This window comes from Haematobia irritans, chromosome 4, assembly GCF_050003625.1.
Source record: "Haematobia irritans isolate KBUSLIRL chromosome 4, ASM5000362v1, whole genome shotgun sequence".
In the NCBI taxonomy this organism is placed as follows: domain Eukaryota; kingdom Metazoa; phylum Arthropoda; class Insecta; order Diptera; family Muscidae; genus Haematobia; species Haematobia irritans.
The window spans coordinates 147,584,833-147,600,878 of NC_134400.1; positions in this window are offsets into that span (position 1 = coordinate 147,584,833).

Below are 16,046 nucleotides of genomic sequence, written 5' to 3' on the forward strand. Positions count from 1 at the left end.
TTGAAAACTCCACCCAAAACCTAAAAAAATTGAAATTTTTATATGAAAAACTTCTTTTGCCCATACCTCCTTAAATATGCGTTCTAGAGCGAAAAGGACTTTAATTCGTGACCTTCCTCAAAAAATTGAAAAATCCACCCAAAACCTAAAAAAAAATTGAAATTTTTATATGAAAAACTTCTTTTGTCCATATCTCCTTAAATAGGCGTCCTAGAGCGAAAAGGACTTTAATTCGTGACCACCCCCAAAAAATTGAAAAATCCACCCAAAACCTAAAAAAATTAAAATTTTTATATGAAAAACTTCTTTTGCCCATATCTCCTAAACTAAGCGTCCTAGAGCGAAAAGGACTTTAATTCGTGATCACCCCAAAAAAATTGAAAACTCCACCCAAAACCTAAAAAAATTTAAATTTTTATATGAAAAACTTCTTTTGTCCATATCTCATTAAATAGGCGTCCTAGAGCGAAAAGGACTTTAATTCGTGACCACCCCCAAAAAATTGAAAAATCCACCCAAAACCTAAAAAAATTTAAATTTTTATATGAAAAACTTCTTTTGTCCATATCTCCTTAAATATGCGTCCTAGAGCGAAAAGGACTTTAATTCGTGACCACCCCCAAAAAATTGAAAAATCCACCCAAAACCTAAAAAAATTTAAATTTTTATATGAAAAACTTCTTTTGTCCATATCTCCTTAAATATGCGTCCTAGAGCGAAAAGGACCTTAATTCGTGACCACCCTCAAAAAATTGAAAAATCCACCCAAAACTTAACAAAATTTAAATTTTTATATGAAAAACTTCTTTTGCCCATATCTCCTAAACTAAGCGTCCTAGAGCGAAAAGGACTTTAATTCGTGACCACCCCCAAAAAATTGAAAAATCCACCCAAAACATAAAAAAATGAAATTTTTATATGAAAAACTTCTTTTGCCCATATCTCCTTAAATATGCGTCCTAGAGCGAAAAGGACTTTAATTCGTGACCACCCTCAAAAAATCGAAAAATCCACCCAAAACCTAAAAAAATTGAAATTTTTATATGAAAAACTTCTTTTGCCCATATCTCCTAAACTAAGCGTCCTAGAGCGAAAAGGACTTTAATTCGTGACCACCCCCAAAAAATTGAAAAATCCACCCAAAACCTAAAAAAATTTAAATTTTTATATGAAAAACTTCTTTTGTCCATATCTCCTAAACTAAGCGTCCTAGAGCGAAAAGGACTTTAATTCGTGACCACCCCCAAAAAATTGAAAAATCCACCCAAAACCTAAAAAAAAATTGAAATTTTTATACGAAAAACTTCTTTTGCCCATATCTCCTAAACTAAGCGTCCTAGAGCGAAAAGGACTTTAATTCGTGACCAACCCCAAAAAATTGAAAAATTCACCCAAAACCTAAAAAAATTGAAATTTTTATATGAAAAACTTCTTTTGTCCATATCTCCTTAAATATGCGTCCTAGAGCGAAAAGGACCTTAATTCGTGACCACCCCCAAAAAATTGAAAAACCACCCAAAACCTAAAAAAAATTGAAATTTTTATATGAAAAACTTCTTTTGTCCATATCTCCTTAAATATGCGTCCAAGAGCGAAAAGGACTTAAATTCGTGACCACCCTCAAAAAATTGAAAAATCCACCCAAAGCTTAAAAAAATTTAAATTTTTATATGAAAAACTTATTTTGCCCATATCTCCTAAACTAAGCGTCCTAGAGCGAAAAGGACTTTAATTCGTGACCACCCCCAAAAAATTGAAAAATCCACCCAAAACCTAAAAAAAATTAAATTTTTATATGAAAAACTTCTTTTGCCCATATCTCCTAAACTAAGCGTCCTAGAGCGAAAAGGACTTTAATTCGTGACCACCCCCAAAAAATTGAAAAATCCACCCAAAACCTAAAAAAATTGAAATATTTATATGAAAAACTTCTTTTGTCCATATCTCCTTAAATATGCGTCCTAGAGCGAAAAGGACTTTAATTCGTGACCACCCTCAAAAAATTGAAAAATCCACCCAAAACCTAAAAAAAATTAAATTTTTATATGAAAAACTTCTTTTGCCCATATCTCCTAAACTAAGCGTCCTAGAGCGAAAAGGACTTTAATTCGTGACCACCCCCAAAAAATTGAAAAATCCACCCAAAAGCTAAAAAAAATTGAAATTTTTATATGAAAAACTTCTTTTGCCCATATCTCCTAAACTAAGCGTCCTAGAGCGAAAAGGACTTTAATTCGTGACCGCCCCCAAAAAATTGAAAAATCCACCCAAAACCTAAAAAAATTGAAATTTTTATATGAAAAACTTCTTTTGCCCATATCTCCTTAAATATGCGTCCTAGAGCGAAACGGACTTTAATTCGTGACCACCCCCAAAAAATTGAAAAATCCACCCAAAACCTAAAAAAATTGAAATTTTTATATGAAAAACTTCTTTTGCCCATATCTCCTAAACTTAAATTCGTGACCACCCTCAAAAAATTGAAAAATCCACCCAAAGCTTAAAAAAATTTAAATTTTTATATGAAAAACTTATTTTGCCCATATCTCCTAAACTAAGCGTCCTAGAGCGAAAAGGACTTTAATTCGTGACCACCCCCAAAAAATTGAAAAATCCACCCAAAACCTAAAAAAAATTAAATTTTTATATGAAAAACTTCTTTTGCCCATATCTCCTAAACTAAGCGTCCTAGAGCGAAAAGGACTTTAATTCGTGACCAGCCCCAAAAAATTGAAAAATCCACCCAAAACCTAAAAAAATTGAAATATTTATATGAAAAACTTCTTTTGTCCATATCTCCTTAAATATGCGTCCTAGAGCGAAAAGGACTTTAATTCGTGACCACCCTCAAAAAATTGAAAAATCCACCCAAAACCTAAAAAAAATTAAATTTTTATATGAAAAACTTCTTTTGCCCATATCTACTAAACTAAGCGTCCTAGAGCGAAAAGGACTTTAATTCGTGACCACCCCCAAAAAATTGAAAAATCCACCCAAAACCTAAAAAAAATTGAAATTTTTATATGAAAAACTTCTTTTGCCCATATCTCCTAAACTAAGCGTCCTAGAGCGAAAAGGACTTTAATTCGTGACCGCCCCCAAAAAATTGAAAAATCCACCCAAAACCTAAAAAAATTGAAATTTTTATATGAAAAACTTCTTTTGCCCATATCTCCTTAAATATGCGTCCTAGAGCGAAAAGGACTTTAACTCGTGACCACCCCCAAAAAATTTAAAAATCCACCCAAAACCTAAAAAAATTGCAATTTTTATATGAAAAACTTCTTTTGCCCATATCTCCTAAACTAAGCGTCCTAGAGCGAAAAGGACTTTAATTCGTGACCACCCTCAAAAAATTGAATAATCCACCCAAAACTTAAAAAAATTTAAATTTTTATATGAAAAACTTCTTTTGCCCATATCTCCTAAACTAAGCGTCCTAGAGCGAAAAGGACTTTAATTCGTGACCACCCCCAAAAAATTGAAAAATCCACCCAAAACCTAAAAAAAACAAATTTCTATATGAAAAACTTCTTTTGTCCATATCTCCTTAAATATGCGTCCTAGAGCGAAAAGGACTTTAATTCGTGACCACCCTCAAAAAATTGAAAAATCCACCCAAAACCTAAAAAATTTAAATTTTTATATGAAAAACTTCTTTTGCCCATATCTCCTAAACTAAGCGTCCTAGAGTGAAAAGGACTTTAATTCGTGACCACCCCCAAAAAATTGAAAAATCCACCCAAAACCTAAAAAAAATTGAAATTTTTATATGAAAAACTTCTTTTGCCCATATCTCCTAAACTAAGCGTCCTAGAGCGAAAAGGACTTTAATTCGTGACCACTCCCAAAAAATTGAAAAATCCACCCAAAATCTAAAAAAATTGAAATTTTTATATGAAAAACTTCTTTTGCCCATATCTACTTAAATATGCGTCCTAGAGCGAAAAGGACTTTAATTCGTGACCACCCCCAAAAAATTGAAAAATCCACCCAAAATCTAAAAAATTGAAATTTTTATATGAAAAACTTCCTTTGCCCATATCTCCTAAACTAAGCGTCCTAGAGCGAAAAGGACTTTAATTCGTGACCACCCCCAAAAAATTGAAAAATTCACCCAAAACCTAAAAAAATGGAAATTTTTATATGAAAAGCTTATGGACGAAAAACCAAAAATGAAACAGATTGATGAACTGAAGGGGATATATGTTAATGATTTCCTATGTAAGGAATCGCTACAGATTTTTAATTACGCCAAATCCCTTAAAGATGTGGGTTATAAATTTGTTTTTGCTAAGCATGGAAACATTTTTGTGAAGAAAGACATCAATGCAAGAGCAATAATCTTAAAAACAATGAGTGATGTTGACAATATTTTATGCAAATGTGGAGGAGCAGTATCTAAGCAAAGAAGAATAACTATAACTCATGACCTGGATTCTGAAGATGAATGCGATGATGGCTCAGATGCTTAATCAACTTATCTAAATTAACTTGAATTTTGTGAAATGTTTAATATTTATAATAAACTGTTATGAATGTAAATTATTTTAAAAGTATAAAATCGTTTAATGAATATTTTTTTCAATTAAATATAAGTTTTTTCAAAATAATGTGTTTGAATGTTAGAAGTATTTCATCGATTAATAAATTTAATAAATTTAAAAGAGATATGTGTGAGTTAGCCACACTTCCTGCAATAATATGTGTTCAAGAGACATGGTTTAATAGAAACTTTATTGATATGTATGGTATTGCAGGATTTAATGTTATTCATTGTTGTAGGTATGATTCATTCGGTGGGACATCAGTATACGTTAGAGAAGACATTTCGTATGAGGTTATAGTCAACCAAAGTGATAATTTTGTTGATATAATTGGTTTGAAATTCCCTGCAATATATGTAGATGGTAAGCCCTTAACAATACTCTCTATGTACAGATCGCAAAAATGTTCGATAAAGGCACTAATTAGTAAACTAAGAAGAGTTGTATTCGATATTAGAAACTCCCCGTGTATTTTTATGGGTGATCTCAATATTAACTTGTTAAGAAGTGATAATCAAAGTAGTGCTCTTATCGATGTTTTTGCTGAAGCAAATGCTCTGCCTTGCCACAAACTTGTTACAAGACCAGCAAGTTTGTCTTGCTTGGACTGTGTATTCAGTAATATGAGACAAGTTATATCAGTAAGCTCTATTGAGAATAATCTTACTGATCACAATATCATCATTTGTGATCTAAAGTTATGTATGCCGGAATTAAGAACATTATATGAGAAGCGATGCAACATAAATTATGATGAATTCGGGAAGTTTCTTGATTTGCATTTGTTTGTAAATGGAGATAATAGCGGTACTAATTTGTGTAACAATCTTATAGATGTATTTTCTTCGGCTTTAGTTCATAGCACAAAAACTTCTTTGGTACGTGTCGATGTAAGGCGTCAAATCAATCCTTGGATGACCGATGGTTTGGAATCTTTAATTAAGTTAAAGAGAAAGTTTTTGTCGGAAAGAAGAAAGGATAGGAACAATAAAGATTTGAATGAAAGGCTAAGGCGGATTAGTAATGTTGTTAAGAAATGTAGTAATTACTTAATGAATAATTACTACGTGCATAACTTAGGGAAATGTAAAGGAGATATTAGGAAGACATGGACTTTTCTCAACAGACAATTAGGTAGAGATAAAACCGGTATTCCAGACATTTCGACTGAGAATAATATTATTTTGAAAGCCGATCAGGATAAGGCCACACATTTTAACCGATATTTTGTGGACACAATAACACATTTACGTTCCGCGATGGCGAGATATAGGTCTGACGATGTGAATATCTTTCGAACATTAACACCATCGAATAGCAGCTTTGATCTTGAGCCAATATCGTCAGATATTGTTGAGAATGTTTTGGAGAATATTGGTAAGAATAGGGCCCCTGGCTATGATGGAATCACGGCCAATTTACTGTTAATAAGAAAGTATGCTACTTCACAATTTCTGACTATGGTTTTCAATACCATGATCAACGACGCGGTTTTTCCAGATGCATTAAAGATTCAGAGGGTGATACCAATACCGAAATGCAACGACAAGACTATGATTCAGAATTACAGGCCAATATCTTCACTTTCTACTGTTAGTAAAGTGTTGGAAAAGATAATATTTATGCAGCTGACTGAGTATTTTGAGAATAATAGATTGCTATTTGGACGTCAATATGGTTTTAGAAAGGGGAGTGGCACGAAAGAATGTATAGTTGATGTAATCGATACTATATGTAATGGACTGGACAGTGGGAGGAAAGGAGTGGCTGGCGTGTTCTTTGACCTGACTAAAGCATTTGAGTTGGTGGATCATCCTATTCTCTTGAGGAAACTGAAGGTTATGGGGGTATCTTCTAACACACTTTTACTATTCAGGAGTTATTTAGAAAATAGGAGGCAGTATGTACAAGTTGGGGAAGAAAAAAGCGATGTACTTCCTGTTTTATGTGGAGTTCCTCAGGGCAGCGTGCTTGGACCTTTGTTATTTAAGGTCTATATTGACGATTTGAAGAATGTTGAATTCTTCGGGAAATTATATATGTTTGCGGATGATATTTGCCTTATTTATGACTACGATTTTCCGGAGGTATTGAAAACACAGATCGAGTATGATGCCTCTGTGTTAAGTGAATATTTGAGAGTTAACAAATTGATATTAAATTCCACTAAGACAAAATTTATTAGATTTCGGCCTTATGTTTTGGGAAATGATACAAATCTCAGTGTACATATAGATGGAAATGAGATTTTTGAGTCTGAAAGTGTAAAATACCTCGGTGTTAATCTGTGTCAGAACCTTTTGTGGGAAAGTCATATAAATCAAATGAAGTCGAAGATATCGGCTGGTATAGGAATGTTACACAAATTTAAAAGCAAACTTAACGTCGAATCTAAAATTATGCTCTATAATTCTCTTATTCATGCACATTTATCTTATTTACCAATGATTTATGCAGTAAGAAATATTGCATCTTTAAAATCTTTACAGGCTGCACAGAATAGGGCATTGAAGATTGTGTTCAATCTTCCACGAAGATTTCGTACAATAGATCTTTACAGAGATTATGCTAGGAATATATTGCCAATTAGAGGTCTTTGTAAACAGCAAATAAATATGTATATGTATAAAAGTATCCGAGGAGTAGAAGCACCCACTATAAACTTTAATAGGAATATCTCTATAACACAAAGAATGACTCGTCAAGCATATGCTCTAAGCACTGTTCGTTGTCGGTTGGAACTAACCAAGCAACGTATATCATATACTGGTCCCACCGAATATAACATGCTTCCAGCTGATTTAAAGGAAATATCGGCATTAACTTCCTTCAAGAAGAAACTGAAAACATATTTGATAAACAACATTGAAATACTTCTAGTGTTTTAACATGCATAACTTCATACTAAAACACCCAATGTAATTAAATTAAATTAAATCTGTACCTATAGAATTTGTTAATAGGATGTAATTTAAATTAAATTTTTGCTAGTGTTAATTGCCAGCTAGCCTCTACAAAGCCAAAGTTGGCGCTGAGGCATACTATGAATTGTAATGCAATAATATTTTGAATAAATAAAAAAAAAAAAAAAAAAAAAAAAAAAAAAAAAGTTCTTTTGTCCATATCTCCTTAAATATACGTCCTAGAGCGAAAAGGACTTTAATTCGTGACCACCCCCAAAAAATTGAAAAATCCACCCAAAACCTAAAAAAATTTAAATTTTTATATGAAAAACTTTTTTTGCCCATATCTCCTAAACTAAGCGTCCTAGAGCGAAAAGGACTTTAATTCGTGACCACCCTCAAAAAATTGAAAAATCCATCCAAAACCTAAAAAAATTTAAATTTTTATATGAAAAACTTCTTTTGCCCTTATCTCCTAAACTAAGCGTCCTAGAGCGAAAAGGACTTTAATTCGTGACCACCCCCAAAAAATTGAAAAATCCACCCAAAACCTAAAAATAATTTAAATTTTTATATCAAAAACTTCTTTTGCCCATATCTCCTAAACTAAGCGTCCTAGAGCGAAAAGGACTTTAATTCGTGACCGCCCCCAAAAAATTGAAAAATCCACCCAAAACCTAAAAAAATTGAAATTTTTATATGAAACACTTCTTTTGTCCATATCTCCTTAAATATACGTCCTAGAGCGAAAAGGACTTTAATTCGTGACCACCCCCAAAAAATTGAAAAATCCACCCAAAACCTAAAAAAATTTAAATTTTTATATGAAAAACTTCTTTTGCCCATATCTCCTAAACTAAGCGTCCTAGAGCGAAAAGGACTTTAATTCGTGACCACCCTCAAAAAATTGAAAAATCCATCCAAAACCTAAAAAAATTTAAATTTTTATATGAAAAACTTCTTTTGCCCATATCTCCTAAACTAAGCGTCCTAGAGCGAAAAGGACTTTAATTCGTGACCACCCCCAAAAAATTGAAAAATCCACCCAAAACCTAAAAAAAATTGAAATTTTTATATGAAAAACTTCTTTTGCCCATATCTCCTAAACTAAGCGTCCTAGAGCGAAAAGGACTTTAATTCGTGACCGCCCCCAAAAAATTGAAAAATCCACCCAAAACCTAAAAAAATTGAAATTTTTATATGAAAAACTTCTTTTGCCCATATCTCCTTAAATATGCGTCCTAGAGCGAAAAGGACTTTAACTCGTGACCACCCCCAAAAAATTTAAAAATCCACCCAAAACCTAAAAAAATTGAAATTTTTATATGAAAAACTTCTTTTGCCCATATCTCCTAAACTAAGCGTCCTAGAGCGAAAAGGACTTTAATTCGTGACCACCCTCAAAAAATTGAATAATCCACCCAAAACTTAAAAAAATTTAAATTTTTATATGAAAAACTTCTTTTGCCCATATCTCCTAAACTAAGCGTCCTAGAGCGAAAAGGACTTTAATTCGTGACCACCCCCAAAAAATTTAAAAATCCACCCAAAACCTAAAAAAAATTGAAATTTTTATATGAAAAACTTCTTTTGCCCATATCTCCTAAACTAAGCGTCCTAGAGCGAAAAGGACTTTAATTCGTGACCACCCCCAAAAAATTGAAAAATCCACCCAAAATCTAAAAAAATTGAAATTTTTATATGAAAAACTTCTTTTGCCCATATCTCCTTAAATATGCGTCCTAGAGCGAAAAGGACTTTAATTCGTGACCACCCCCAAAAAATTGAAAAATCCACCCAAAATCTAAAAAATTGAAATTTTTATATAAAAAACTTCCTTTGGCCATATCTCCTAAATTAAGCGTCCTAGAGCGAAAAGGACTTTAATTCGTGACCACCCCCAAACAATTGAAAAATTCACCCAAAACCTAAAAAAATGGAAATTTTTATATGAAAAACTTCTTTTGTCCATATCTCCTTAAATATACGTCCTAGAGCGAAAAGGACTTTAATTCGTGACCACCCCCAAAAAATTGAAAAATCCACCCAAAACCTAAAAAAATTTAAATTTTTATATGAAAAACTTCTTTTGCCCATATCTCCTAAACTAAGCGTCCTAGAGCGAAAAGGACTTTAATTCGTGACCACCCTCAAAAAATTGAAAAATCCACCCAAAACCTAAAAAAATTTAAATTTTTATATGAAAAACTTCTTTTGCCCATATCTCCTAAACTAAGCGTCCTAGAGCGAAAAGGACTTTAATTCGTGACCACCCCCAAAAGATTGAAAAATCCACCCAAAACCTAAAAAAATTGAAATTTTTATATGAAAAACTTCTTTTGCCCATATCTCCTTAAATATGCGTCCTAGAGCGAAAAGGACTTTAACTCGTGACCACCCCCAAAAAATTTAAAAATCCACCCAAAACCTAAAAAAATTGAAATTTTTATATGAAACACTTCTTTTGCCCATATCTCCTAAACTAAGCGTCCTAGAGCGAAAAGGACTTTAATTCGTGACCACCCCCAAAAAATTGAAAAATCCACCCAAAACCTAAAAAAAACAAATTTCTATATGAAAAACTTCTTTTGTCCATATCTCCTTAAATATGCGTCCTAGAGCGAAAAGGACTTTAATTCGTGACCACCCTCAAAAAATTGAAAAATCCACCCAAAACCTAAAAAATTTAAATTTTTATATGAAAAACTTCTTTTGCCCATATCTCCTAAACTAAGCGTCCTAGAGTGAAAAGGACTTTAATTCGTGACCACCCCCAAAAAATTGAAAAATCCACCCAAAACCTAAAAAAAATTGAAATTTTTATATGAAAAACTTCTTTTGCCCATATCTCCTAAACTAAGCGTCCTAGAGCGAAAAGGACTTTAATTCGTGACCACTCCCAAAAAATTGAAAAATCCACCCAAAATCTAAAAAAATTGAAATTTTTATATGAAAAACTTCTTTTGCCCATATCTACTTAAATATGCGTCCTAGAGCGAAAAGGACTTTAATTCGTGACCACCCCCAAAAAATTGAAAAATCCACCCAAAATCTAAAAAATTGAAATTTTTATATGAAAAACTTCCTTTGCCCATATCTCCTAAACTAAGCGTCCTAGAGCGAAAAGGACTTTAATTCGTGACCACCCCCAAAAAATTGAAAAATTCACCCAAAACCTAAAAAAATGGAAATTTTTATATGAAAAAGTTCTTTTGTCCATATCTCCTTAAATATACGTCCTAGAGCGAAAAGGACTTTAATTCGTGACCACCCCCAAAAAATTGAAAAATCCACCCAAAACCTAAAAAAATTTAAATTTTTATATGAAAAACTTTTTTTGCCCATATCTCCTAAACTAAGCGTCCTAGAGCGAAAAGGACTTTAATTCGTGACCACCCTCAAAAAATTGAAAAATCCATCCAAAACCTAAAAAAATTTAAATTTTTATATGAAAAACTTCTTTTGCCCTTATCTCCTAAACTAAGCGTCCTAGAGCGAAAAGGACTTTAATTCGTGACCACCCCCAAAAAATTGAAAAATCCACCCAAAACCTAAAAATAATTTAAATTTTTATATCAAAAACTTCTTTTGCCCATATCTCCTAAACTAAGCGTCCTAGAGCGAAAAGGACTTTAATTCGTGACCGCCCCCAAAAAATTGAAAAATCCACCCAAAACCTAAAAAAATTGAAATTTTTATATGAAACACTTCTTTTGTCCATATCTCCTTAAATATACGTCCTAGAGCGAAAAGGACTTTAATTCGTGACCACCCCCAAAAAATTGAAAAATCCACCCAAAACCTAAAAAAATTTAAATTTTTATATGAAAAACTTCTTTTGCCCATATCTCCTAAACTAAGCGTCCTAGAGCGAAAAGGACTTTAATTCGTGACCACCCTCAAAAAATTGAAAAATCCATCCAAAACCTAAAAAAATTTAAATTTTTATATGAAAAACTTCTTTTGCCCATATCTCCTAAACTAAGCGTCCTAGAGCGAAAAGGACTTTAATTCGTGACCACCCCCAAAAAATTGAAAAATCCACCCAAAACCTAAAAAAAATTGAAATTTTTATATGAAAAACTTCTTTTGCCCATATCTCCTAAACTAAGCGTCCTAGAGCGAAAAGGACTTTAATTCGTGACCGCCCCCAAAAAATTGAAAAATCCACCCAAAACCTAAAAAAATTGAAATTTTTATATGAAAAACTTCTTTTGCCCATATCTCCTTAAATATGCGTCCTAGAGCGAAAAGGACTTTAACTCGTGACCACCCCCAAAAAATTTAAAAATCCACCCAAAACCTAAAAAAATTGAAATTTTTATATGAAAAACTTCTTTTGCCCATATCTCCTAAACTAAGCGTCCTAGAGCGAAAAGGACTTTAATTCGTGACCACCCTCAAAAAATTGAATAATCCACCCAAAACTTAAAAAAATTTAAATTTTTATATGAAAAACTTCTTTTGCCCATATCTCCTAAACTAAGCGTCCTAGAGCGAAAAGGACTTTAATTCGTGACCACCCCCAAAAAATTTAAAAATCCACCCAAAACCTAAAAAAAATTGAAATTTTTATATGAAAAACTTCTTTTGCCCATATCTCCTAAACTAAGCGTCCTAGAGCGAAAAGGACTTTAATTCGTGACCACCCCCAAAAAATTGAAAAATCCACCCAAAATCTAAAAAAATTGAAATTTTTATATGAAAAACTTCTTTTGCCCATATCTCCTTAAATATGCGTCCTAGAGCGAAAAGGACTTTAATTCGTGACCACCCCCAAAAAATTGAAAAATCCACCCAAAATCTAAAAAATTGAAATTTTTATATAAAAAACTTCCTTTGGCCATATCTCCTAAATTAAGCGTCCTAGAGCGAAAAGGACTTTAATTCGTGACCACCCCCAAACAATTGAAAAATTCACCCAAAACCTAAAAAAATGGAAATTTTTATATGAAAAACTTCTTTTGTCCATATCTCCTTAAATATACGTCCTAGAGCGAAAAGGACTTTAATTCGTGACCACCCCCAAAAAATTGAAAAATCCACCCAAAACCTAAAAAAATTTAAATTTTTATATGAAAAACTTCTTTTGCCCATATCTCCTAAACTAAGCGTCCTAGAGCGAAAAGGACTTTAATTCGTGACCACCCTCAAAAAATTGAAAAATCCACCCAAAACCTAAAAAAATTTAAATTTTTATATGAAAAACTTCTTTTGCCCATATCTCCTAAACTAAGCGTCCTAGAGCGAAAAGGACTTTAATTCGTGACCACCCCCAAAAGATTGAAAAATCCACCCAAAACCTAAAAAAATTGAAATTTTTATATGAAAAACTTCTTTTGCCCATATCTCCTTAAATATGCGTCCTAGAGCGAAAAGGACTTTAACTCGTGACCACCCCCAAAAAATTTAAAAATCCACCCAAAACCTAAAAAAATTGAAATTTTTATATGAAAAACTTCTTTTGCCCATATCTCCTAAACTAAGCGTCCTAGAGCGAAAAGGACTTTAATTCGTGACCACCCTCAAAAAATTTAATAATCCACCCAAAACTTAAAAAAATTTAAATTTTTATATGAAAAACTTCTTTTGCCCATATCTCCTAAACTAAGCGTCCTAGAGCGAAAAGGACTTTAATTCGTGACCACCCCCAAAAAATTGAAAAATCCACCCAAAACCTAAAAAAAAGAAATTTTTATATGAAAAACTTCTTTTGTCCATATCTCCTTAAATATGCGTCCTAGAGCGAAAAGGACTTTAATTCGTGACCACCCTCAAAAAATTGAAAAATCCACCCAAAACCTAAAAAATTTAAATTTTTATATGAAAAACTTCTTTTGCCCATATCTCCTAAACTAAGCGTCCTAGAGCGAAAAGGACTTTAATTCGTGACCACCCCCAAAAAATTGAATAATCCACCCAAAACCTAAAAAAAATTGAAATTTTTATATGAAAAACTTCTTTTGCCCATATCTCCTAAACTAAGCGTCCTATAGCGAAAAGGACTTTAATTCGTGACCACCCCCAAAAAATTGAAAAATCCACCCAAAATCTAAAAAAATTGAAATTTTTATATGAAAGACTTCTTTTGCCCATATCTCCTTAAATATGCGTCCTAGAGCGAAAAGGACTTTAATTCGTGACCACCCCCAAAAAATTGAAAAATCCACCCAAAATCTAAAAAATTGAAATTTTTATATGAAAAACTTCCTTTGCCCATATCTCCTAAACTAAGCGTCCTAGAGCGAAAAGGACTTTAATTCGTGACCACCCCCAAAAAATTGAAAAATTCACCCAAAACCTAAAAAAATGGGAATTTTTATATGAAAAACTTCTTTTGTCCATATCTCCTTAAATATACGTCCTAGAGCGAAAAGGACTTTAATTCGTGACCACCCCCAAAAAATTGAAAAATCCACCCAAAACCTAAAAAAAATTAAATTTTTATATGAAAAACTTCTTTTGCCCATATCTCCTAAACTAAGCGTCCTAGAGCGAAAAGGACTTTAATTCGTGACCACCCTCAAAAAATTGAATAATCCACCCAAAACCTAAAAAATTTAAATTTTTATATGAAAAACTTCTTTTGCCCATATCTCCTGAACTAAGCGTCCTAGAGCGAAAAGGACTTGAATTCGTGACCACCCCCAAAAAATTGACAAATCCACCCAAAACCTAAAAAAAATTGAAATTTTTATATGAAAAACTTATTTTGCCCATATCTCCTAAACTTAGCGTCCTAGAGCGAAAAGGACTTTAATTCGTGACCACCCCCAAAAAATTGAAAAATCCACCCAAAATCTAAAAAATTTAAATTTTTATATGAAAAACTTCTTTTGCCCATATCTCCTTAAATATGCGTCCTAGAGCGAAAAGGACTTTAATTCGTGACCACCCCCAAAAAATTGAAAAATCCACCCAAAACCTAAAAAAAATTGAAATTTTTATATGAAAAACTTCTTTTGCCCATATCTCCTAAACTAAGCGTCCTAGAGCGAAAAGGACTTTAATTCGTGACCACCCCCAAAAAATTGAAAAATCCACCCAAAATCTAAAAAAATTGAAATTTTTATATGAAAAACTTCTTTTGCCCATATCTCCTTAAATATGCGTCCTAGAGCGAAAAGGACTTTAATTCGTGACCACCCCCAAAAAATTGAAAAATCCACCCAAAATCTAAACAATTTAAATTTTTATATGAAAAACTTCCTTTGCCCATATCTCCTAAACTAAGCGTCCTAGAGCGAAAAGGACTTTAATTCGTGACCACCCCCAAAAAATTGAACAATTCACCCAAAACCTAAAAAAATGGAAATTTTTATATGAAAAACTTCTTTTGTCCATATCTCCTTAAATATACGTCCTAGAGCGAAAAGGACTTTAATTCGTGACCGCCCCCAAAAAATTGAAAAATCCACCCAAAACCTAAAAAAATTGAAATTTTTATATGAAAAACTTCTTTTGCCCATATCTCCTTAAATATGCGTCCTAGAGCGAAAAGGACTTTAACTCGTGACCACCCCCAAAAAATTTAAAAATCCACCCAAAACCTAAAAAAATTGAAATTTTTATATGAAAAACTTCTTTTGCCCATATCTCCTAAACTAAGCGTCCTAGAGCGAAAAGGACTTTAATTCGTGACCACCCTCAAAAAATTGAATAATCCACCCAAAACTTAAAAAAATTTAAATTTTTATATGAAAAACTTCTTTTGCCCATATCTCCTAAACTAAGCGTCCTAGAGCGAAAAGGACTTTAATTCGTGACCACCCCCAAAAAATTGAAAAATCCACCCAAAACCTAAAAAAAAGAAATTTTTATATGAAAAACTTCTTTTGTCCATATCTCCTTAAATATGCGTCCTAGAGCGAAAAGGACTTTAATTCGTGACCACCCTCAAAAAATTGAAAAATCCACCCAAAACCTAAAAAATTTAAATTTTTATATGAAAAACTTCTTTTGCCCATATCTCCTAAACTAAGCGTCCTAGAGCGAAAAGGACTTTAATTCGTGACCACCCTCAAAAAATTGAAAAATCCATCCAAAACCTAAAAAAATTTAAATTTTTATATGAAAAACTTCTTTTGCCCATATCTCCTAAACTAAGCGTCCTAGAGCGAAAAGGACTTTAATTCGTGACCACCCCCAAAAAATTGAAAAATCCACCCAAAACCTAAAAAAATTGAAATTTTTATATGAAAAACTTCTTTTGCCCATATCTCCTAAACTAAGCGTCCTAGAGCGAAAAGGACTTTAATTCGTGACCGCCCCCAAAAAATTGAAAAATCCACCCAAAACCTAAAAAAATTGAAATTTTTATATGAAAAACTTCTTTTGTCCATATCTCCTTAAATATACGTCCTAGAGCGAAAAGGACTTTAATTCGTGACCACCCCCAAAAAATTGAAAAATCCACCCAAAACCTAAAAAAATTTAAATTTTTATATGAAAAACTTCTTTTGCCCATATCTCCTAAACTAAGCGTCCTAGAGCGAAAAGGACTTTAATTCGTGACCGCCCCCAAAAAATTGAAAAATCCACCCAAAACCTAAAAAAATTGAAATTTTTATATGAAAAACTTCTTTTGCCCATATCT